Below are 24,574 nucleotides of genomic sequence, written 5' to 3'. Positions count from 1 at the left end.
CAAGATTTTGGATCATCTTTACTATCATTTATTCTGAATTCTTTTTCAGGTAGACTCCCTATCTCCTCCTCTTTGGTTTGGTGGGTTTTTATCATGTTCCTTCACCTGCTGAATATTTCTCTGCCTTTTCATTTTGTTTAGATTGCTGTGCTTGGGGTGCCCTTTCTGCAGGCTGGAAGTTCGTGGTTCCTCTTAATTGTTGAGTCTACTCTCCATGGGTGGGGTTAGACCGATAACAACTTGTCAAGGTTTCCTGGTTGGGGGAGCTTGCATCTGTGTTCTGGTGGGTGGAGCTGGATCTCTTCTCTCTGGAGTGCAATTAAAGTGTCCATTAGTGTGTTTTGGGGTTTCTATGGGTTTGGCATGGCTTTGGACAGCCCGTCTTTTAATATTCAGGGTTGTGTTCCTGTTTTGCTAGCGAATTAGCATGGTATGTCTTGCACTGGATCTTGTTGGCTCTTGGGTGGAGCTTGGTTTCAGTGTAGGTATGGAGACTTTTGGATGAGCTCTTGTCTATTAATGTTCCCTGGAGTCAGGAGTTCTCTGATGTTCTAAAGTTTTGGAGTTAAGCCCCCTGCCTCTGGCTTTTGGTCCTTCTCTTTCAGTAACCTCAAGACTTCTCCATTCATGCAGTATAGAAGATAAAACCCCTAGGTTTGTGGGTGAAACAGTTCTCCACAGCCAGGAATACCCTGAGAGATCCACAGAGTTATATAGAGAAGAGAAGAGGGAGGAGAGAGGTAGAGGTGACCAGGAGGAGAAAAGGGGGAGTAAAAAAGGGAGAGAGCAATCTAGCCAGAAATCAAATCCCTAAGTACCCTCCACAGCCTGGAACACCGAGAGAGATTCACAGAGTTAAGTAGAGAAGAGAAGAGGGAGGAAGGAGATAGAGGTGACTTGGAGGAGAAAAGGGAGAGTCAAAAGGGGAGAGAGGAATCAAGCCAGTAATCAAATCCCTCCTTTTGAAGAGATTGGGCTGCCTTTCTGGGTGCCTGTTGTCCTCTGCCATCATTCAGAAGTTTTTTTTGTAGAAGTTGCTCAGCATTCAAATGATCTTTTGATGAATTTGTTGGGGAGAAAGTGGTCTCCCCATCCTATTCCTCCACCACCTTGGGGCTGCCCCTCCCATAGGTTTTTTTATGAAGTAAGGCCATCATTTGTATCACATCACTGTCCTGCACAAAATAAAAAGTATATATTTCACTTAAGAATAAATACCTTTGCCTTTCATGTTGAGCTTTATAACTGAATGTGTACTGCTGTTCACAGCATCAGCTGTTTCACTTTCAGCAGAATGAATTGAGCTTTACTTCATTTTCATAAAATGGATGAAAAATAAAGTTGTATAATTGTCACTGGTATTAACTGATTTTTCCATTTGAATCATCTGATACCATTGATATAAATCTGGCATCATTTAATTGGGAATTCTTTTCTTCTAATTGACTTGACACAATAGCTGTGATGTTATGTGCACCAGAACATTTGGAATTGAAAATGAACAAATGAAAAGTTGTCATTTGGTCAAAATGAACAGCCTCGCTGCAGGTCCTCAGACCTTTGGCAGCTGCTTGTATTAAATTATCTTCAGCTACAGGCTTTTTAAAATGGCAAATTTTGAAGAGATACTGATGTCTCTGTAGTAGGTTTGATCTTCTGGTTTTCACATGGAAAATATGTCATAAGGACCCCCATTGTAGATGGTAAATGTTAACAAATATTTTGTGCATATTACACTTAGTCAATACCTTACTTGAGGAAAGGAAATTCAGTACTTAATGTTTCATCAAACCTTTTTATTAGCTCATTGCTGCAAAGTAAGAAAAGCTTTGCCAAACAATAAAATAAATAAATGTTTGAGATTTATCCCATACAATAAATGACAGGAGTGCAATTAAAAAGGAAAAAAATTCTACCTATTTTCCACATACTCTATGAAAGGATTATTGCCCAGCCTTTATTTTCCACACATATTTCATATAGTCTTAACCTAAATTGTCTTGTGTTCCCACCAACACCAATAAGCGGTGACCTAACTCATTTGTGTATTTCTCAGGCTGATAACAGACTGTGTACTACCAGATGGCTCATGTGACTAGCTGAGTCTGCAGTGTCAAAAGTTTGTCCTATGGCCACCATGTTCTTCAAGGGGTCAGCTGTCTGAGGGAGATTGTTTGCCAAGAAGACATATCTTTGCACTTCTTCCATCAAGAGGTAGATCCTACTTCCTCTCCCTTTGAATCTGGGATAGTCCTGTGGTTTGTTTTGACCAATAGAAAGTAGTGGAAGCATCCTTGAGGGATTGCTGATTAAGGCTCCAAGACCCTTTATAGCTTCCTCTTCTACTCTCTTTGCTGCCCTGAGATCACCATGGCTGGGTGAATTAGAGGCCATATAATGAGAGAGAGGGCTTACCAGGTGGCGCTAGTGGTAAAGAATCTGCCTGCCAACGCAGGAAACATAAGAGATGTGGGTTCAATCCCTGTGTTGGAAAGATCCCCTGGAGCGGGCTACAGTTCGTGAGTTTGCAAAGAGTCGGACACAACTGAAGTGACCTGGCACAACAGCACAACAGTGAGAAAGAGGCCCAGCTGTCAGCTGGTACCAATTTTCAGACATATGAATGAGATTATCTTAGGCCAGCAGTTCTCAGAGTGTGGTCTGATGACTTTTGGTGATCCCTGAGGCCCTTTCAGGGGGTCCATGAGATCAAAACTATTTTCATAGTAATCCTAAGACATGTGCCTTCTTTGCTTTCCTTCACTCACAAGCATGTATTTGAATTTTCCAGAGGCTGTGTGATGTGTGATCACATCATTGTTCTGATGGTTAATAGACAATTCATGCTTATGTATTCATGTTTTAAAAAATTCTGTTTTTTAAAATGGTGAGCATCTATAACTATAATCCAGTTAAATGAAAGCTCTTTGTGGTCCTCAACAATTTTTAAGTATGTAAAGGGATCCCAAGAGCAAAATATTTGATACCACCATCTAGATCATCTAGTGATATGACTGTACCCACATGAATAACCCCAGACTAGACCAGCAGAGGAATTGTTTAGCTCAGCCCAGCCCATGTCCCTTGCACACAAACTCATGAACAAACAAAATGGTAGTTGTTTTAAGTCATGAAGTTTTAGGGTGGTTTGTTAAACAGTAACAGATAACTGATGTCCTGTCTGTCCTTAGATGTGCTAGTCTGAGAGCACTTCATTTTATCAGGTGGTTCTGTGCATGCTGTCCTTCAAAGGGTGGTAGTGATAAATCTGTGTCTGGAGAAGACTGGAAAAGAAGCAGTTGGTTATTAGTAGCCATAGTTAGTACTTAATCACTTGTTAAATTGTGAATTCTTTTCGCTGCCTTTGGGTCTCACACACTACTACAGGAGACCATTTCAGAAGCTGGAATTACACAATAAGAAGTCTACTAAATTTATTCAGCTTATATAAATACATCTTTTAACAGTATTACTTGTAAAATAGTCAAATACATAAAAGTGGAGTGTAGAATGATGTTTGCTAGCACATGAGGGGAGGGTAGAAATGGGGTGAGATTGGTCAAAGGGTGCAATGTTTCAGTTATGCAAAGTGAATAAATTCTAGAGGTCTAATGTACAGTGAGGATAGTTAACAATATTGTATACTTGAAATTTGCTAAAAGGATAGATCTTAAATCTTCTTAACACACACACATTGATAACTATGCTGAGATGATGGATATGTTAATTAGCTTGATGTGGTGATCTTTTCACAAGATAGAGGTATACCAAAACATCAAATTAGATACCTTAAATACATATAATTTAAAATGTCAGAGATATCTCAATAAAGCTGTCAAAAAACAGGTTAACTTTATTAAAAATGAAAAATCCAGAACAAATGCTAAACTTGACAGGACACGGGGACAGTAGATATAAACTGGCCTGTTCCGAGTCAAAGAGTATGTATTGTTATTTTAGGTCTAGTCCACCATTGGCTGGAGATACATCCTGGGTGACCTTGCCTGTGGTGCCGGTGATGGTTTTGAAACATACCGTGAGAAGCCAGGAGAAGTAGCACTGAATAAAATTGTAAATAGCTTCAAGGCATTAAAACAGTAGACAGTTTTATTTTGTTTTGTTTTTTAAGAGAGAATGGTCCACAAGGAATATAGTCATTATTTTATAATAATTTTGTGTGGGGTATAATGTACATTGCATACCTGAAACTAATATAATATTGAAAGTCAACTATACTTCAATTTAAAAAAAAGAATGGTCACCCTAGGCATTTAAAGCATCATTGAGGAAAGAATTTTGGGTTCTTTGAGAGGAGGAAGTAATCCAATATAGGCAGTAGAAAGTCAGACCTAGCATCAACTGACACAGATTTGAAATCTGATGAGTCTTCTGCTTAGTATTTGGGGGTTGGGGCACATATGTCTCCCTTCCCCTCCTCTGTATCATAGGAAAAATAACTACTTTTGTCACAGAGTTCATCCAGGGATTAAATGCATAATATATATAATACATTGAAAAGAGTGCCTGGTAAATAGCAAGTTGACAGCTTGTTTATCATCCTCAGGCTCTTAAGATGTGTTAGTGAATACAGTCTGTGACAATGCTGGACTAGGAAAGCCACATGTCACACCCATGTCACACTATAAGCTTTTTGTAGTTTATGTGTTTTATTTTTTTAGGTTATATGATCCATTAAGCAGTAATGATGGACATTTCACGGCCATTAATGTTGGGTTGGTAGATCACACACATCAACACAATTGGTGAAAATTACCAACAACAGAAAAAAGCTGTAATCATTGGTTGGTGTACCTTCACCAGTGTAGCTTCAGCAAATATTTAGTTCTTTTCACATAACAAAGAACCTGGAATTGGACAGTCTAGGGCTGGTGGCTGCATAAGGACTCCCAGGCTCTAAACTCTAGCTCTTTTGTCAGCCATCCTCAGTGTGTGATTGCTGCTGGTGGGGCGGGGGTGTGGTAGTAAGCTATTCCCTGCTCCCTCTGTGCCCACATTGCTGGCACAAAGAAGGGCAAAACAGGGAGTGCACATTGGAGGATGCCCTCTCTGAGTATGCCTTGCTCAACTTCCTCCTGTACGTCACCAGCCTCAATTGAGTCATCTGGTCATCCTGTCTCCAAGAGAGGCTGGGGAATGAAGTTTTTAGCTGGGCATACTGCCTCTTCCAGTAAAAGCAGAATTCTATTAGGAAGGAAAAGAGGGAATAGCTATTGAATTGTTGTTTGTTTGAATTATTTTTTTATTGAGGTATAGTTGATTTACAATGCTGTGTTAGTTTCAGGTGAACAGCAAAGTGATGTATGTGTGTGTGTGTGTGTGTGTGTGTGAAAAAATACATATATACTTTTTCAGATTATTTTCCCTTATAGGTTATTATAAAACACTGAGTATAGTTCCTTGTGCTATATAGTAGGTCCTTATTGGTTATCTATTTTACATATAGTAGTGTGTATATGTTAATCGCATGCTCCTAATTTATCCCTCACCCCACCCCCTTTCCTCCTTTGGTAATCATAACTTTGTTTTCTATGTCTGTGGGTCTGTTTCCATTTGTATGTAAGTTCATTTGTATCTTTTTTGTTTTTTTTAAGAGTCCACATGTAAGTGATATCATATATTTGTCTTTCTCAGTTTGGCTTACTTCACTTAGTACGATAATCTTTAGGTTCATCCATGTTGCTGCAAGTGGCATTATTTCATTCTTTTATGACTGAGCAGTATTCCATTTTATATAGATAGATACACATACACATATATAACACACCTTTATCCATTCACCTGTCAATGGACTTCTGTAGAGGCTGCCTCCATGTCTTGGCTATTGTAAATAGTGCTGCTGTGAACATTGGGGTGCATGTATCTTTTCAAATTATGGTTTAGTCTGAATATATGCCCAGGAGTGGAACTGCAGGATTATATGCTCAACCTGGTGGCTCAAATGGTAAAGTCTGTCTACAGTGCAGGAGACCCGGGTTCGATCCCCGGGTTGGGAAGATCCCCTGGAGAAGGAAATGGGAATCCACTCCAGTACTATTGCCTGGAAAATCCCATGGACAGAGGAGCTTGGTAGGCTACAGTCCATGGGGTCACAAAGTGTCAGACATGACTGAGCGACTTCACTTTCTTTTCATGCTCAACCTGGTTTTAGTTTTTAAGGAATGGGGGTTCTCCATAGTAGCTATACCAGTTTACATTCCTACCAACAGTGTAGGAAGTTTCCCTTTTCTCCATGCCCTCTCCAGCATTTATTATTTGTAGGCTTTTGGATGATGGCCATTGATTGGTGTGAGGTGATACCTCATTGTAGTTTTGATATGCATTTCTTTAATAATTAGTGATGTTGAGCATCTTTTCATGTGACTGTGGCCATCTGTAGATCTTCTTTAGAGAAATATTTAGATCTCATTTTTTGATTGGGTTGTTTGTATTTTTGATACTGAGTTTTATGAACTGTTTGAGGTTAATCCCTTGTAGTTTGTATCATTTGCAAATATTTTCTCCTATTCTGTAGGTTATCTTTTTGTTTATGGTTTCCTTTGCTATGCAAAAGCTTGTAAATTTGATTAGGTCCCATTTCTTTATTTTTGTTTTTATTTCCATTACTCTAGGAGATGGCTTCAAAATTTTGCTGCAAGTTATGTCAAGGAGTGTTCTGCCTATGTTTTCCTCTAGGAGTTTTATAGTATCTTTCTTACATTTAGGTCTTCAATTGGTTTTGAGTTTATTTTTGTGTATGGTGTTAGAGAGTGTTCTGAGTTCATTCTTTTACATGTTAACTATTGGATTGTTAGAGGTAGAATTCTGTTTTCTGCCTTTAGATCTCACTTGCTATTGCATAACATCATTGCAAAGTTGGCATTACAAAGTGAATGTCTGTTAAACCCACCCCAGCCAACTCTGCTCCACATCACATTTTTCATTTTCCATCCAGTTGTCATGGAGTCACAGTGATACACTCATTAAGGGACTGGAGAAATTTACAAGCACCGGGGAGACTCATCTCTCAATATGTTTATTCAAAAGACCATTTAGCCAATTCAAGAGACTGCACTGTGAATAATTTGTCTTTTTAGAGGAGTACAGGGAAAGTCAAGCTGTAACCCTTTATTTTGGAGAATTTGTATCATCACATCTTTGAATAGATTTTAACACCACAGGCAAGAAATAAAAACAAGATTTGTTTTTGCTGTTCTCAGAGCATATTAAGGACAATAATATCTTTGAGACTAGCTTTGGGTTGATTTTCTCTGATTCCTCTGCAACTGTTAGCAAATGCCTACTGTGATAGTATGCAAATCTCTGTGAGAAAAATGATGCCACAATACAGCAGGGTAATTTTCTATGTAGGAAATTCACCTGCCACCACCCCCCCTCCCCAAATCCCCCTCCAAGTGAGACCCAATGATGGAATGATTCCCTCCCCTTCACTTGGTAGCACTTTGTCTCTCTATTGTTTTGTCTCACAGTTGCTCTGTCTTCTGTTAGTTACTTCTGGATCTGTTCCTTCTTTACATTTCTCTCTCCACTATACTAAAGTAATTTTAAAGCTCAGAGACTAAGCCACTCATCTTTCTATTTCTGATACCTTCTAAACCAGCACTGCCCAGTAGAAATAGAATGAGTCACTAAACTGTCTTCATGCTAGATGTTCTCGTAGCTACAATAAAAAAAGTAAAAAGAAATAGGTAAAATTAATTTGAAGAGATTCCCCACATCCAAGATCAGGAGCAGCAGCTGCACTTTGATGGACCGGCTGTGAGGAGATAACCCACGTCCAAGGTCAGAGAAACCCCAGTAAGATGGTAGGTGCTGGAGCAGCTGTGAGGAGATACCCCACGTCCAAGGGCAAAGGAGAAGCCCCAGCAAGACGGTAGGAGGGGCGAATTCATGTTTAGAATCAGACCTCATTCCCACCAGAGATGCTAAGAGGGCTCAAACAAACCTTGTGCACACCAGGACCCAGGGACCCCACAGAGACTGAGACAGAACTGTGTTTGAGCATCTCCTGTGGACGTACAGGTCAGCAGTGGACTGCCGTGGGGACAGGGACTCTGGGTGCAGGAGCCCTGGGTGTGGCATAAGCCCTTTTGGAGGAGGTTGCCATTAACCCCACCATAGAGCTGCCAGAACTTACACAGGACTGGGAAATTGACTCTTGGAGGGCACAAACAGAACCTTGTGCACCAGGAGAAAGGAGCAGTGACCCCACAAGAGACTGACCCAGACTTGCCTGTGAGTGTCCAGGAGTCTCCTGTGGAGGTGTGGGTCGGTGGTGGCCTGCTGCAGGGCTGGGGGCACTGAGTGTAGCAGTGCATGCATGGGATCTTTTGAAGGAGGTGGCCATTATCTTCATTACCTCCACCATAGTTTGGCCCCAGTAAAGAGCAGGGATGGAACACAGCTCCACCCATCAACAGAAAATTGGATTAAAGATTTACTAAGCATGGCCCCGCCCATCAGAACAAGACCCAGTTCCCCCTCAGTCAGTCTCTCCCATCAGGAAGCTTTCATAAGCCTCTTATCCTTCTCTAACAGAGGGCAGACAGATTGGTTAGTTTTCTGTGATTGTGGTTTTCAATCTGATCACATGGACCACAGCCTTGTCTAACTCAATGAAACTATGAGCCATGCCAGGTAGGGCCACCCAAGATGGATGGGTCATGGTGGACAGTTCTGCCAAAATGTGGTCCACTGGAGAAGGGAATGGCAAACCACTTCGGTATTCTTGCCTTGAGAACCCCATGAACAGTATGAAAAGGCAAAAAGATAGGACACTGAAAAATGAACTCCCCAGGTCGGTAGGTGCCCAATATGTTACTGGAGATCAGTGGAGAAATCACTCCAGAAAGAATGAAGAGATGAAGCCAAAGCAAAAACAACACCCAGTTGTGGATGTGACTGATGATGAAAGCAAGGTCCAATGCTATAAAGAGCAATATTGCATAGGAACCTGGAATGTTCATGAATCAAGGTCCATGAATCAAGGCAAATTGGAAGTGGTCAAACAGGAGATGGCAAGAGTAATTGTCGACATTTTAGGAATCAGTGAACTGAAATGGACTGGATTGGATGAATTTAACTCAGATGACCATTATATCTACTACTGTGGGCAAGAATCCCTTAGATGAAATGGACTAGCCCTCATAGTCAACAAAAGAGTCCGAAATGCAGTACTTAGATGCAGTCTCAAAAACAACAGAATGATCTCTGTTAGTTTCCAAGGCAAACCATTCAATATCACCGCAATCCAAGTCTATGCCCCGACCAGTAATGCTGAAGAAGCTGAAGTTGAACGGTTCTATGAAGACCTACAAGACCTTTTAGAACTAACACTCAAAAAAGATGTCCTTTTCATTATAGGGGACTGGAATTCAAAAGTAGGAAGTCAAGAAACACCTGGAGAAACAGGCAAATTTGGCCTTGGAGTACAGAATGAAGCAGGGCAAAGACTAATAGAGTTTTGCCAAGAGAACGCACTGGTCATAGCAAACACTCTCTTCCAACAACACAAGGGAAGACTCTACACATGGACATCACCAGATGGTCAACACTGAAATCAGATTGATTATATTCTTTGCAGCCAAAGATGGAGAAGCTCTATACAGTCAGCAAAAACAAGACTGGGAGCTGACTGTGGCTCAGATCATGAACTCCTTATTGCCAAATTCAGACTTAAATTGAAGAAAGTAGGGAAAACCACAGGACCATTCAGGTATGACCTAAATCAAATCCCTAACGATTATACAGTGGAAGTCAGAAATAGATTTAAGGGACTAGATTTAATAGACAGAGTGCCTGATGAGCTATGGACAGAGGTTCATGACATTGCACAGGAGACAGGGATCAAGACCATCCCCAAGAAAAAGAAATGCAAAAAAAGCAAAATGGCTGTCTGAGGAGGCCTTACAAATAGCTGAGAAAAGAAGAGAAGTGAAAAGCAAAGGAAAAAAGGAAAGATATACCCATTTGAATGCAGAGTTCCAAAGAATAGCAAGGAGAGATAAGAAAGACTTCCTCAGTGATCAATGCAAAGAAATAGAGGAAAACAGTAGAATGGGAAAGACTAGAGATCTCTTCAAGAAAACTAGAGATGCCAAAGGAACATTTCATGCAAACATGGGCTCAATAAAGGACAGAAATGGTGTGGACCTAACAGAAGCAGAAGATCTTAAGAAGAGGTGGCGAGAATACACAGAAGAACTATACAAAAAATATCTTCATGACCCAGATAATCATGATGGTGTGATCACTCACCTAGAGCCAGAAATCCTGGAATGTGAAGTCAAGTGGGCCTTAGGAAGCATCACTATGAACAAAGCTAGTGGAGGTGATGGAATTCCAATTGAGCTATTACAAATCCTAAAAGATGATGCTGTAAAAGTGCTGCGCTCAATATGCCAGAAAATTTGGAAAACTCAACAGTGGCCACAGGACTGGAAAAGGTCAGTTTTCATTCCAATCCCTAAGAAAGGCAATGCCAAAGAATGCTCAAACTACTGCACAATTGCACTCATCTCACATGCTAGCAAAGTAATGCTCAAAATTCTCCAAGCCAGGCTTCAACAGTATATGAACTGTGAACTTCCAGATGTTCAAGCTGGTTTTAGAAAAGGCAGAGGAACCAGAGATCAAATTGGCAACATCTGTTGGATCATCGAAAAAGCAAGAGAGTTCCAGAAAAACATCTATTTCTGCTTTATTGACTGTGCCAAAGCCTTTGACTGTGTGGATCACAATCAACTGTGGAAAATTCTTCAAGAGATGGGAATACCAGACCACCTGACCTGCCTCTTGAGAAATCTGTATGCAGGTCAGGAAGCAACAGTTAGAATTGGACATGAAACAAAAGACTTGTTCCAAATAGGAAAAGGAGTGCATCAAGGCTGTATATTATCACCCTGCTTATTTAACTTATATGCAGAGTACATTATGAAAAACACTGGGCTGGATGAAGCACAAGCTGGAATCAAGATTGCTGGGGAAAATATCAATAACCTCAGATATGCAGATGACACCACCCTTATGGCAGAAAGTGAAGAAGAACTAAAGAGCCTCTTGATGAAAGTGAAAGAGGAGACTGAAAATGGTGGCTTAAAGCTCAACATTGAGAAAACGAAGATCATGGCATCTGGTCCGATCACTTCATGGCAAATAGATGGGGAAACAGTGTAAACAGTGGCTGACTTTATTTTTGGGGGGCTCTAAAATCACTGCAGATGGTTATTGCAGCCATGAAATTAAAAGACGCTTACTCCTTGGAAGGAAAGTTATGACCAACGTAGATAGCATATTGAAAAGCAGAGACATTACTTTGCCAACAAAGGTCCGTCTAGTCAAAGCTATGGTTTTTCCAGTGGTCATGTATGGATGTGAGAGTTGGACTTTAAGAAAGCTGAGCGCCGAAGAATTGATGCTTTTGAACTGTGGTGTTGGAGAAGTCTCTCTCTCTCTTTTTTTTTTTAAATTTTATTTTTTAAAATTTTTTTATTTTTTTTACTTTACAATATTGTATTGGTTTTGCCATACATCAACATGTATCTGCCACGGGTGTACACATGTTCCCCATCCTGAACCCCCCTCTTGAGAATCCCTTGGACAGCAAGGAGATTCAACCAGTCCATCCTAAAGGAGATCAGTCCTGAGTGTCCATTGGAAGGACTGATGTTGAAGCTGAGATTCCAATACTTTGGCCACCTGATGCAAAGAGCTGACTCATTTGAAAAGACCCTGATGCTGGGAAAGATTGAAGACAGGAGGAGAAGGGAACAACAGAGGATGAGATGGTTGGATGGCATCACCGACTCAAAGGACATGAGTTTGCGTAAACTCTGGGAGTTGGTGATGGACAGGGAGGCCTAGTGTGCTGTAGTCCATGGTGTTGTAAAGAGTTGGACACAACTGAGTGACTGAACTGAAAATTAATTTTAATAATATTTAGTCCAAAATAAGGCAATGGCACCCCACTCCAGTACTCTTGCCTGGAAAATCCCATGGACGGAGGAGCCTGGTAGCCTATAGTCCATGGGGTTGCTAAGAGTCAGACACAACTGAGCGACTTCAATTTCACTTTTCACTTTCATTCATTGGAGAAGGAAATGGCAACCCACTCCAGTGTTCTTGCCTGGAGAATCCCAGGGACGGGGGAGCCTGGTGGGCTGCCGTCTATGGGGTCGCACCGAGTCGGACACGACTGAAGCGACTTAGCAGCAGCAGCAGTCCAAAATATGATCATTTAAACATGTAATCAATGTAACATAATTGTTGAGATATTTTACAGTCTTTTTTTTTTTTTTTTGGTATTAAATGTTTGAAAGCCAGTGTCTATCACATTTTGGACTTTTCAGGTGTCCGTAGCCACATAGGACTGCTGATGGCCATATAGGACAGCATAGGTCTAGACAATACCTTGGGCAATGAGAGTACCAGTACAATTTTACTTCAGTCCCCAAAGAGTTTAAATGCTAAGATTTTAGGAGACATCGTAGTTACAGATTAATATGGTTTGAAAAGATTGGAATGTTCCTTTAATAGTGTGGTCAGCTTTATGCTTCATTAATCAGGCTTAAGAAATGATGGGGGAGTGGGGAGAGATTTTGTTTATCTGAAATCATATAATAACTTGACTTTAGAGAAAATAGAATTGAATTCTCTCATATCACAGATGGAGGTTAACTGTGATTCAGATTGGTTAAGTGAGTTGTCTGAGGTCACACATCTAGTTTGTGGCAGAGCAGTGTTTGGACTCGGTGATTCATCCAGCATTTACTTAATGAACTTTTCATGAGCCTTCTCTATGCAAGGTACTGTGTTAGGTACTTAGGACACACAGTTAATAACTAAGACACAGTTCTAGTTTGTGAGGAGTTTATAGATAAGAGTGGGAGATCAGGAATAAGAATCATGCTCTAGAACACTCTGGGTATTATAAAGCTTGTACAGTGGAGCACAAAGAGGGGGAAGTGGCGTAAAGGATGGGATAAGAAAGGTGTCACCCACATCAGTGCCTCCTATGTCCTGAATTTAAAATGGCGGGCAGGGGGAACACTTGACCCTTTAGCTAACACATCATTAAATGTGGAATTTCTTTCATATTGAATACAGTTAGGCATTTTCCTCTGACACACCTTTGGGGCATGTCTTGGCTTGTGTTTCCCCAAAAGCATAGCCTAAGACAAACACTTGGGAACAGATCACCTAATTGGGGAATGACCCCAGGATGCACGAGTGAGGGAGTGGGAATGAGGCATAGAATAGGAAAAAACCTGAGAAAGGTAAGTTAATATGTATATTTCAGCTGTAGGCAGATGGGGCTCAGTCCTGCTGGAAGATAGTGTAGAAGACCCCTCAGAGTTGTCCCGGCCTGTGAAGGGGAAGCTGGAGCATTTACCCATTGACTCCTGTCCCTCCTTGATTGATTTGACCTGGCGGTGTCGAATCTGGGCTGCCTGGTGCACAGGCTGAACATGCTTCCTCGGTAGCAGAGGGAGAGGGGTCCTTGAGTCAGGGGACTGCCAGTGGGTACAGGACCATCCACTGTAGCTGCAGGTGGGCTCTGAAGTGGGTGCAGGTGCAACCAGGCATGACAGCAGCAGTATCCGTCACAGGAGATGGCTGACCCTTCATCATTCAGAACCAGCGTTTTATCTTAGTAGCTTAAGTAGTAGCATTTTCTTCTACTTTATCTTCAAGTTTACTGTTTGCCCCCTTTATCCTGGTTCTCTCTTGCAATATCTGTTTGCAGAATCTTGCGTCTTTGTCCCCATAGCTATAATCTTTCATCATTTTCGTCCTTTGTTCATGTCATTTTGGGAGTGCTGTTCAGGTTGGCCTTGCCCATTTTGATTGGTTTGTTCTCTAACGTAGATTCTGCCTGTTTGTTAGCTGTGGTGGGCACTTCTGCCTTTGTAGCTTCCTTGGAGTCTTTTCAGTTGTTTTCAGCTCTCACTTCACCAGTGCCTTCTCCGTGCCTTCTGTTTTCATCCTGGCCTTTTGTGCTTTCATTTCACCATGCATCGCCTACTTCAGAGAGTTCAAATTTTCTTTATTTTTTGAAAGACCAATTTTCTTCTATTTCCCACAGTCCTATGTTTCACAGTTTGCTACTCAAACTGTGGTCTGAGCCCCAGCAGTATTACCATTCCCAGGGATCTTGTTAGAAATGCAGATTTTCAGTCTTCACTCCACATTTCCTGAATTAGAAGCTGCATTTTAACAAGACACCCTCACCCCACTTCCACACCCTAATTTGTTTGTATAATGAGGTGGAAAGTGAAAGGGAAAGTCATTCAGTCATGTCTGACTCTTTGCGACCCTATGGAATAGTCCTGGAATTCTCTAGACCAGAATACTGCAGTGGGTAGCCATTACCTTCTCCAGGGGATCTTCCCAACCCAGGGATCGAATCCAGGTCTCCCGCGTTGCAGGCGGATTCTTTACCAACTGAACCACCAGGGAAGCCCATAATGAGGTAAGGGGTGAGGAAGTGTGGAGAATTACTAATTCATGGTTCCCTGGGAGATGGTTTGAGACTGTGATGAGGAGCAGAGACTCAGTTTTATTTGAATCTGAGTCTTGCCATTCACCAGTCACATGGCTTTGGGAGATTTAGCTGTCCTTCCTCAACTTTAGTTTCTTCACATCCAGAATGGGAATAATAATTTCTTTTTTATGAGAGGTTCTGAAAATTAGATAAGTACGTAAAATGCCAGCAGAGTAGCTGGACCACAATCATTTGAAAAATAGCCACTATATGATCAGTTTTTAATGCTGCAAAATAATTTTATTGATCTTTCCGTGTTCAATTCTTTTTTTTTTTTTTTTTTTTAATTCTGGCTAGTTCATCCTTGAAAGAAAGAGACCTAGCCTGTGTTGAGGAAGAAGAAATTTTCCTCTATCCTTTGTTGACTTAAAAAAAATAGTCACAACCTAGAAGTTGAGAGTTATGTTTTATTCAGTGGGAATTTTTAGGACTTCAAGCCATGAGATAGCATCTCAAGTAACCCTGAGAGAGCTGCTCTGAGAAGGGGGGAGGGGAGGAGTCAGGTTATGTAGAAGTTTTACACCAAAAGGAAGGTAGCCTAAACATCAAGAGATTATTGTTAATTAAAGGAAACCAGATATCTAGTTAAGGAATTTAGCGCTTTTCTATGTATGGAAAGATGCAAGAGTCTGGGCTCACAGACATCATCGTGGTTATCTGGGTCATTAAGATCATTTTTGTATAGTTCTTCTGTGTATTCTTGCCACCTCTTCTTAATATCTTCTGCTTCTGTTAGTTCCATACCATTTCTGTCCTTTATTGTGCCCATCTTTGCATGAAATGTTCCCTTGGTATCTCTAATTTTCTTGAAGAGATCTCTAGTCTTTCCCTTTCTATTTCTTTGCAAATAGAGTCCTTTCCCTCTATTTCTTTGCACTGATCACTTAGGAAGGCTTTCTTATCTCTCCTTGCTATTCTTTGGAAATCTGCATTCAGATGTGTGTATCTTTCCTTTTCTCTTTTGCCTTTCACTTCTCTTCTTTTCTCAGCTATTTATAAACCCTCCTCAGACAAGCATTTTGCCTTTTTGCATTTCTTTTTCTTGGGGATGGTCTTGAGTCCTGTCTCCTGTATAATGTCACGAACCTCTGTCCATAGTTCATCCAGCCCTCTGTCTATCAGATATAGTCCCTTAAATCTATTTCTCACTTCCACTGTATAGTCATAAGGGATTTGATTTAGGTTACACCTGAATGGTCTAGTGGTTTTCCCTCCTTTCTTCAATATAAGTCTGAATTTAGTAATAAGGAGTTCATGATCTGAGCCACAGTCAGCTCCCAGTCTTGTTTTTGCTGACTGTTTAGAGCTTCTCCATCTTTGACTGCAAAGAATTCGGTATTGACCATCTGGTGATGTCCATGTGTAGAGTTGTCTCCTGTGTTGTTGGAAGAGGGTGTTTACTATGACCAGTGAGTTCTCTTGGCAAAACTCGTAGCCTCTGCCCTGCTTCATTTTGTACTCCAAGGCCAAACTTGCCTGTTACTCCAAGTATCTCTTGACTTACTACTCTTGCATTCCAATCCCCTGTGATGAAAAGGGCATCTTTGTGTGTTAGTTCTAGAAGGTCTTGTAGGTCTTCATAGAACCATTCAACTTCAGCTTCTTCGGCATTAGTGTTTGGGGCATGGACTTGGATTACTGTGATATTGAATAGTTTGCCTTGGAAATGAACAGAGATCCTTTTGTTGTTTTTGAGATTTTACCCAAGTACTGCATTTTGGACTCTTGTTGACTATGAGGGCTACTCCATTTTGTCTAAGGGATTCTGGCCCACAGGAGGTGGAAAGACTTCCTATCTCTTTTGTTTCTTAATAGTAATCAACATAAGTTCATCCTCATGACAGAGAGACACATTTTGGGGTGGCAGATTTTTCTCCTGTACTCTAATATTGAAGGTGATGCTCCTCCCCCTGTTTAGGTTTGTGAATCAGCTAGGGATTGTAACAGTTTCTGACTCAGATTTGCACCTCAGGGGAGAAGGGGGTTTGATAGGTACAGCTCTTAGCCAAATTTGTGATATCTAAATGCCTCAGAAAATGTGCAACTCAGACCTGTTCTTTCTGAAGTAGGAGTAGTTATTTAGCCAGTTATATCTCATCCTCACCAGCTTCCTCTCTGGCTCTGTCCTGTTTCAAAGGACTAGAGGTAGTGGTCAGTTTCTCAGGCTTATCTTCCCTACAGCCCTCAGAATTTTTCCTGAAGAGTGGCGAGTCATTGATTGCTTTGCTCAGCTTCCAAGGCTACCCTGAATCGAAATATCCTGTGTCCCAATGGACTATTTGCTGGAGTAATGGACATGGAGAGTCAGACAGTGCTTGCTAGCTACCATCACATCTGGGAAGTTCAGAAGTATTTTACCTTGGGGCTGTGCTGACCTTTGAAATTTGAGTTTTATTCATCCCATATGCTAATCCATTATTCATGGGGAAATTCTTAAATTGCCTTTTCTAAGCCAAATTGAAATTTTCATAGAACAGGTGATAAATGAGAATTTTAAGCCGAGTATTTTAAGCTGTCAGGTATTGGGGCTACCAGTCATTCATTATAAGGAGCAGGACCCTATGGGGCCATCCCAGGACAGACTCCTCCCCCATATCCTTTGCTGTAACTCCTCTCTGAAATATCTAGATAATAGTATCTGATGCATATCTCCAGAGTTGTTTTACACATGTGAAAACCACCACTAAATGGAATAAATTAAGTACCTATGGTCAGGAGCACATAGTCCCAGACCTACTGGTGCCTAAGGATTGATATTGTTAATCCCCCACCCCCCAAGACACTGTCCTGTTACCTTACATGCGCCAATCAGAGAATTGTGCATGAGCTGATCACGTACCCTGGGACGGGACGCATCTCCTTTACCTGCCCTTTAAAATTGCTTTCCTGAAACTCTGCTGCAAGTGACGGCTTTTTCAGCACCAACTATCCTGATCTCCTTGCTTGGTGACCTGTGATAAACATTGCCCGTTCCTTCACCACAACCCATTGTCAGGAGATTGGCTTCACTGTGTGTGTGGGTGCACCCAAGTTTGGTTCAGTACCATCAACAGTTAGGTTTGGAAGCATCTCCGTCTTTGCACAGCAGTGCTTGCACCATTATTTGAATGTTTTATTACATTTTTTTCATTTTTTTATAAAAATGTAATTGAGAGGAAAGAGTGGGATGAATTGAGAGAATAGTATGGAAACATACATTACCATATGTAAAATAGCAAGTAGGAATTGGCTGTGTGACACAGAGACCTCAAGCCAGTGCTCTGTGACAACTAGAGGGGTGGAATGGGGTAGGAGATGGAAGGGGGGGTTCAGGAGGGAGGGGACATATGTATACCTGTGACTGATTCTTGTTAAAAAAAAATGTCAGTGAGAAATGCCTAGATCTCAAACACAGTATAGCTTCTTAAGCATGCTGAATGCTGATCGCCTTTAACTTTATTTGGAGCTCATCAGACTTGGACATGAGGGAGGACTACGCTAATTGTGAAGAAAATGAATAAAAATAGTAAACATCTCCAAAATGGTGAAAATATATTATTGAACAGTGTGTCAAAATGATCGATGTATTTTGAGTTTTTCTAATATTTTTTAATATCTCTGGGAGTTAAATCTTCTTGTAAGGGGGGGGAAATAATTTTCCTTTCACTCTTCTAGATTCTTGGCTGAGATTGCATGATAAAAGACAGATTAATGGGAGAAAAACAGAAGTTTAATATCATGTATGTGTCTTATATATATGAGAGACCCAGGAAGACTGAGTCACTGTCTCTAACCTTCAATACCATCTCCAGCTAAAAACAAAAGATGTTGGGCAAGGAGAGAACCAGGTTTTCAAGGCAAAACATAGTAAACAAAGGTAAGGATGTTATACAGATTTAAGTCCAAGCCTTCTTCCTTGATAGAACATCTAAAGATCTAGTATGGCAAAACCAATACAATATTGTAAAGTAAAAATAAATAAATAAAAAGAAAAAAAAAGAAAGAAATATTGGGTTGCCAAAAAATAAAAATAAAATAAAATTCACACAAGATTAAAAAAAAAAAAAAAGATCTAGTGATCCTCCACTTCTTGGTACTCAAAGGGTACCCTTGCATATGGAGATTCCCCTTATAACTGTAAATTGCTCTTACTAAAGGGTAACTTCTTGGTTTTCAGAGCTTTTCCCCATGTCTGCTGTTTTCTTATTGTTGTTATTGTTTTTCCTTTAAAAACCAACGTTCTTAAAATAATCCTTATCCCAAAGAGGCATATTTTTGGTGGCAAATTCTGCTTTCATTCCTATGCAATCCTATTATTTGACTTTCTTAAACTGGAATTTGTATACATTGTTAGGAAGATACTTTATTTCAAACTATGGGGCTCTTACACTGTGATATTTATGCTGGAAACATAATTAGGATGTAATTCCTATTTTTTCTCTCTACCTTTAAGGTAGTTTAAAAATTCAAAGGATGGAGATTCCTATTAATTAATAAATAATCCTGTTGCTTTTTCCCCCTCATAAATGAAACAAGTAAAGGAACAAGTCTCAAATGGAGTCACTAATGCTAAGACCTATGAAGACTTAATACCTGACCTAACTGCAGTTTCAGCCTTTACCAGTTGTGAAATTTTAAAACAATTTCCTAATCAGCACTAGTGAGAAAAGAATCCTTGAATAAAGCTGATTAGGTCTTCAAATTTAGTTAGTTGAATTTTGTTTCTTAACATATGTGAGGTAACTTAAATAATTTTTCTGGACCCTTGTTGATGCTAGAAAAATGAGGATAACAGGTATCATTCCCAAGTTATTATGAACTTCATAGTATTCAGGGAACTACTAAAAGAATTTGAGGATTTCCCAGAGGATAATGTATCATTGAATAGCTTTTACAAACGTAACAGCTTATGTTTTCCCATTCCACTTGGGGGAAGGTATTTTCAGGTCTCAATTTCTGGCTGGAGAGTGTATATTTTAGGGGAAAAAAAGTGTTATTTTGTTGGCTCAGACACTAAATCCAAGTCTTTTACTAATAGCTTATGAAAATTCCCAGCTTCCAAGATGACTTTAATGTGTCAAAATGTGATCAAAAGAATCCTGTTCATATAGTTTGGAATTACATGTGAAATTGTGGTTCTTGCCATCAATCTGCTGTGTGATCTGAGGAGGTCTATTTAATCTATGGGAGTCCTGGCTTCCTCATATATAAAGCAGAACCTAGTAGGGTTATTTGGGCATTGATTGGGTCTTCCTAGGTGGCACTACTTGCAAAGAACCCACCTGCCAGTGCAGGAGACCTAAGAGACTCAGTTTCAATCCCTGGGTTGGAAAGATCCCCTGGAGTAGAAAATGGCAACCTACTATATTTCTTCATGTTAAGTGGATCATTTTTGGTATCTTAGGAGAAGGAAATGGCAACCCACTCCAGTATTCTTGCCTGGAGAATCCCATGGAGAGAGGAGCCTGGAGGGCTACAGTCCATGGGGTCACAGAGTCAGACACGACTAAAGTGACTTAGCAGCAGCACCAGCAGCAGGCTATGAACATTCAGTGATTGCTTTCCAGATGATTTAAATAATAGGTTAGAACTATGTACAATCCTAATTTTAGTTCCCACATTTACATTTACCTGGAATGCTGAAATGACCCTGTGAAAACCTTTCTGGATTATTTGTTTCTTGGGAGATAATTCTCCATGGGTGTCTCACATTTCTGCACATCTTCTGAGCAAAGGCATCAGCAGATTGTCTTTCACAGGATGCTTGTGTAATGAAAAGCCTTACAAGATATAGTGTCTTCCTCCAAAGCAGAGGGCAGATTTGCTTGCTTTCCAGAATAGTAATGAAATTAGTCTCTCCCCAGGGCAGATTTAGTAGTAGCTCTCTTATCAAAGATCTGCGTTTCCAAGGTTCAGAGTTCCTCACTGCATGTTCAGGCATCACCTGGCCCTCACTGCATCTCTGTGGAAACTGGGCCTTGGGAATGAGTGCACTTGATGTCTGGCTACTGCTATTGTTGGCCTGTGTCTTTTGCCTCTGAGCCAAGAGTCCACCTATTTCATATGACTAGAACACAGAGGACAGGACTGGTACCTGAGAGATTTTATCTCGTTACTCCCAGCCTTTGCTTCCTCTCCTCTCACCTCTCAGCAGATGGGGCAGGGGGCAGGGGGCAGAGGGAACCAAAAACTAATAGTAGGCCTGACTTCTTAGAGTTGCCTGAAGATTAGAGATGATACTTGTAAATCATTAAGTGCAGTGTCTGGCACAGAGGAAGTTCAATAAATCATAGCTATTTAATTTTTCTTGTTTCCATTAAAGAGCTTTGGATACATTTCCCCAAGGTTCATCTGAGTATGACTTTGGTTTTCTCTTAATTCGTGGATACTTGTGTCTCCATTGATTTGAGCGATCATTTGAAAATCAGCCCTAACTGACCTTTGGGGAAACATCCATAGATTCTTATATATATAGAAGATAACATGGTGGGATTTCCCTGGTGGTCCAGTGGTTTAGACTCCACACTTCCACTGTGGGCGGGGGTGGGGGAGGGGGCAGTATCCATCCCTGGTCAGAGAAGTAGCATCCAGCATGCTGCAGGGCACAGCCAAAAAATAAAAAATGACCAGTGTAGTGCATAGTTTAAGGCAGAAATTCAGTGAGTGTTAGGTACGATGGAGATGATGACAACTGTTAGTGTTACTTTCCCTCCATCCAAACTCATGTATCTAGCATCTTACTCTATTGCTTAGCCCAGCTCTTTTCTACCCATGGCTATACATAAAATTTAAAGTTACAGAAGTAGCAAATATTTAAAAAACTTACATTTAAAATGTGGAAGATTCTGTGTATTTGAAGGGAGGTGTGGAGGGGGTCATTTTTTTTTCTTGTGCTTACTGCTTTATCTGATAAAGCAGATAAGGAAGCAAAATAGTGAAGACAGAAACTAAATGATCTTATATACCAGTAAATGCAGTAAGTAGGCCTTGTTTGGACCTGATTAAACAATCCAAAGTTTTTTGAGATGGGGGTGGGGAGGAACTGAACATACACTAAGTATAAGAATTATTAGAGAATTATTTTTCATTGTGTTAGGTGTGATAATGGTATTTTTAACAGTCCTTATCTGCTAGAGATACACAGAAATATTTATTGGTGAAATGAGATGATGTCCAGGGAGTCTTTAACATACTTCAGGAAAAGAAGATTCTTTTCTGAATGCAAAAAGGGATAAGAAAAGCAAAATCTTAATTGTTGTTGAAACTAGTTGATGAGTATATGAAAGTCCATTGTAACTATTCTACTTTTTTAAAAAAATTATTTATTTATTTTTGGCTGTACTGAGTCTTTGTTGCTGTGCATGGGCTTTCTCAAATTGCAGCAAGTGGGGGCTACTCTCATTGCACAGGCTTCTCATTGCAGTGGCTTCTCTTGTTGTGGAGCACAGGCTTAGTTGCTCCACAGCATGTGGAATCTTCCTGGACCAGGGATTGAACCTGTGTCCATGCATTATTAGGTGGATTCTTAACCACTGGACAACCAGGGAAGTCCTAACTATTCTACTTTTATGTGTTTGGAAATGATCTTAATAAAAATTTTAAAACAAATAAAAAGAAGCTGCATGATTTTAGTTTATTTCAGCTTTACTATTTAACTAGTTACTTAAGTTTCCTTAATCTCTGTGTTTCCTCATCTGTAAACTGTAGAAAATAATAGTGTTAACCTCAAGAACTTGAAGATTAAATGAACTAATACTTCTAAAACAGTTGAGATTTATAGATATATTTCAATGCTCAGTGATGTCTGACTCTTTGCGGCCTCAGGGAGTATAGCCTGTCATGCTCCTCCATCCATGGAATTTTCCAGTCAACAATACTGGGGCAGGTTGCCATTTCCTACTCCAGGAGATCTTCCCAACCCAGGAATCCAGGGATTGAACCTGTGTCTCTTATGTCTTCTGCATTGGCAGGCGCGTTCTTTACCACTAGTGCCACCTGGAAAGCCCTAAAACACTTAGAACAGTGCTTTTTTCATAGTGAGCATTCAAAAAATGTTCATGAATACACTATTTCCTATTATTTAGGAAGGCAAGAGGGGCTTCCCTGATAGCTCAGTTGGTAAAGAATCCGCCTGCAATGTGGGAGACCTGGGTTCGATCCCTGGGTTGGGAAGATCCCCTGGAGGAGGGAACGGCTACCCACTCCAGTATTCTGGCCCAGAGAATTCCATGGACTGTATAGTCCATGGGGTCAAAAAGAGTCGGACATGACTGAGTGAATAACACTTGATGTTAATGAGCTTTCCAGGTGGTGCTAGTAGTAAAGAAACCGCCTGTCAATGCAGGAGACATGGTAGATGAAGGTTCGATCCCTGGGTCAGGAAGATCCCCTGGAGTAGGAAATGGCAACCTACTCTGGTATTCTTGCCTGGAAAATTCCAGGGGCCTAAGAGCCTAGCAGGCTACAGTCCATGGGGTTGCAAACAGTGGGACAGGACTGAGCAAAATATATTTCAACAGTTCATGGAATTCAGAGCAAAGGAGATATATTTGGGGGAAAACTCTTCCTTACTTCTTTTGAAATCAGTCACTTTCCATGGTATTATATCAATTCAGATTGAATTTGGCTATAAGAAGTAAATAATAACTAAGTTACAAAGCGTAGTAACTTTTATGACTTCTAGAGTTGGGGAGCTATTGGCATTGGTTTGACAGCTCAGCTATGTCAGGGCCCAAGATGTTGTAATTCCCTAGGCCTTTCCCTCATGGCTACAAGATGCCTGCTACAGCTCCAGGCATTGGACTATAGCCAAGGCAGAAAGGAGGAGGGAAGAGTAGTGGCAGTCTTATCTGTCTATTTTTTCAGGAAATCAAAATCTTTCCTGGAAACTCTTTAAATAAGTGACCATTTCTGTCTCATTGGCCAGCGATATGTTACATGGCACTACTGGTAGCAAAGGAAGCTGAAACAAATCAATTAGTAGTGTTTCCAGTGTATAAGTAAGTGTGAAAGCAACAAGTGATAAGGGAAAGGTAGTTGGGTCATCCAATTAATGGTATTGTTTTCAGGTAGTATTTGGACTTTAAAAGTGAGCATTTGATCTAGCAAATTGCAGACTTATTGAAAGAATAGTCTGACAGATTCTATGATTATCCATGAAAATCAAAATGTTATTTCTGAAAGGAGCATTTAGTCCATCTCTCATGTTAATAATGTCTGGCATGTTAGACAGTAAATATTTGTTGATTGAAAAAAAAATAACCTTAGAAATGGAAACATAAAATGGCTCCACCTACTGGGTAATTGTATTAGTTACCTATTGGTATTGTAAGTACCCCCAAATTTAGTAACTTAAGAGAATATATACTTACAGTTGACCTTTGAATAAAACAAATTTGAACCACATGAGTCCACTTATATGCAGATTTTTTCCCAATATAATTGGCCCTTCATATCCATGGGTTCCATATCCATGGATTCAACCAACTGCAGATAATGTAATGACATTTGAGATGTGTGGTTGGTTGTATCTGCAGATGCAGAACCTGTGCATACAGAGGGCCAACTATGGGACTTGAGCATCCAGGGATTTTGATATCAGTGGTGGGTCCTAAAACCAACCCTCCATGAATACCAAAGGACAGTTGTATTGTGTCATAGTTTCTGAGGATCAGAAATTGAGAAACTACTTAAGTAGTTCTGGCTCAGAACCTCTCATGAGGTCACAATTAAATTGTCAGCCAGCCAAGAATTCAGTCATCAGGAGACTTGACTGGGGCTGGAAGATCTCATTCCAAGTTCACTGGAGTGACAGTTGGTCATAAACCTCTGTTCCTCACCATGTGGGCTGTAGGGGAGGAACCTTTTCCTTCTTCCACTTAGGTTCTTTGGCTGGTATAATAATGGACATGAGACACATTAATTGTACATGTGGGAGTCTTATGGACATGAGAGGGTCAAAAACAGTCAGGCAATTGAAACTTGTATGCCATCCTGAGGTAAGGAGAAGGGGATACAGGTCTGGGGCTGAAAAGG

At 40.5% G+C, this 24,574-nt stretch overlaps 1 pseudogene; it reads left to right on the top strand.

Moving 5' to 3' along the window:
* The window catches only part of LOC129638926 (dual specificity protein phosphatase 18-like), a 211,960-nt pseudogene that overhangs the window by 147,977 nt on the left and 39,409 nt on the right, over window positions 1-24,574 (top strand).

Source organism: Bubalus kerabau, chromosome X, assembly GCF_029407905.1.
Source record: "Bubalus kerabau isolate K-KA32 ecotype Philippines breed swamp buffalo chromosome X, PCC_UOA_SB_1v2, whole genome shotgun sequence".
Taxonomy (NCBI): Eukaryota; Metazoa; Chordata; class Mammalia; order Artiodactyla; family Bovidae; genus Bubalus; species Bubalus kerabau.
This window is presented reverse-complemented; position numbering and strand designations above follow the sequence as displayed.